Here is a 2088-nt window from a genome sequence, read left to right as displayed (position 1 = left end):
AACAAAAAAGGACAGCATGGCCTTGCTATGCTGAGTGGGGATTACTAGACCATAAAGAGCTAACAAGGGTTTGAGGCCATTTATTCACTTAAACCATTTAGTCATCTGTTTGGTTTGGTTGTCTTTCAACAAGTGTCATCTGGAAGTGTCCAATGGCTAGAGCATTGTGATCAGTTTTGTGTGGGATTGATCCAAAGTGGAAACGCATCATAAAGTTTGTGCTCCAGGAGAGGAGATAGGAAGTGTTACTTGAATCCTTGAAAGATGGTTGAAATGGACCCGTACGAACTCACGGGAAGGAAGAAAAGAAAGCAGTTTTGGAGCGGACATACCACGGAGGGAACGCACATAGGGGAAACTCAAATACAACACATACTGAACTGTGTATTACAGGTGGAACTCTGTAAGAGGCATCAGGGTACAATTGGGCTACTGTTTCCAGGGAGCTTCCCGGCTGGTGATCAAACTGCTGGACTGTGAACCTGTCCAGCCAGCAGGCCTTCATTCAAGAGACTGAAGTAGAACCCAAAGTCTTCCTGCTGACTCCCCCCTGAATGCTCACTGCAACTAGAGCATTTGGGAAACGTCCCCCTGGAAATAGCTTCAAAGATAACAACACGCCACTGCAAACACTTAAAGTACCAGTGACAGCATTCAGAGTGCTACTCCCAGCATGTTTTAGGGGAAAGATGCAAGATCCTTCCTGGAGGTACATCTTTTTTGTTGTTGTTGTTGTTTTCCCAAGTGTTTGGCCATCTCATTCCACATTCATCCTTTTCCTCTGGCTTATCTCTTTATGACTTTGAGAGCGGTCTTCCTTATCTAGGAAACAAATGGCCTCCATGGAGAGCTCAAAACAGCAAAGTCATTCATCTATTTGACATGTGTTTCCCTGTTTGTTTTCTCCAGCCTTGAGACAAGAGTTGTGTCAACTGTGGATGGCTGTGCCCAGTAACTTGAAAAACAGGAATCAATTTCCCAGCTGCATTTATCACTTGCTGCCTTAAATCAAGTCTAATCAATGCTTCCTTCATTTGGTATGGATTGAAACAATATACAACGCGCTCAGAGAACGGGCAGGAACAGGAGCAGATCACAAACAAAAATTCCACTGGGGCTTCACAGGGAATGATGTTATGGAAACATTTGCAATCTTGCATTTGCCTTAATGGAGACCCCTGACCAAATAATCACAAAGATTTGCATTTATGAAGCTTAATTTGCATTTCCCTCACATGCAATGGACATTATATTATGCAGGGGGATTTGGAATCTTTGAAGATTTTATAATTAATATATTCTGTGGTTTGGTGTATTTTTTAATATTGTAGTTCCATATTATTTTAGAGGTGTCTGTTTTGTCCCCATTAACTATACAGGCCAATTTCTAGTTATAAAATAATAAAAATCTCTTTATAACAAAATCGGTATCTGGAAGCCCTATTTTAAAATAAGACTTTTGTAAACTCTTGGGACAAAGAAAAACTCGACCCTCTCCCTACTCTTTTCTAATTCTGGGTAACAGAATTTGATCCGCACAACCAAAGTGAATTTTTCATTACCAGGTGTGAAAAACGCCCCCCAGCTGTCAACCAATTTAGAATGTGGTAGAAACAGCCCTGTCTCGTTTGTAAACTAAGCTTGTGCAGTGAAAGATGATACCAGCTTAGTTACTGGCACCTAAAACCAACCATGCCCATTGTGAGGTCCTGCATTATTCTTCAAGGATAATGGGAGAGGAGAGACAGAACATGGAAAAATAGGTCAGTGATGCCAACCTAGAAGACGTGGCAGTGCTGTGATTCACGGGTATAATTAATACTTCCATCCAATCTGCTCAACTGTGTAGACTTTAACCATTAGCATGCCTCTGAAGCAACGGTCAGGACTGACTCATTTTCGCAGTGCCAGCTTCCCCAGCGACCTGTTGTGAGGTAGTTAAATGGAGCCTTGTTCAGTTCTGGGAAGTCAGACAATAATAATAAACCCTTAGGCTGGTTGAATACTTTCCAGTTTATAAAGTGTTTCTAACAGACAGTTTCATAGTCTTTCAAGATAAGCACTAAAAGGAGTTCTATTCCCATTTTC

This window comes from Tupaia chinensis, unplaced genomic scaffold (genome assembly GCF_000334495.1).
Source record: "Tupaia chinensis unplaced genomic scaffold, TupChi_1.0 Scaffold000570_1, whole genome shotgun sequence".
Taxonomy (NCBI): domain Eukaryota; kingdom Metazoa; phylum Chordata; class Mammalia; order Scandentia; family Tupaiidae; genus Tupaia; species Tupaia belangeri.
The sequence above is the reverse complement of the archived record's forward strand: the minus strand, read 5'-3'. Positions refer to the sequence as shown.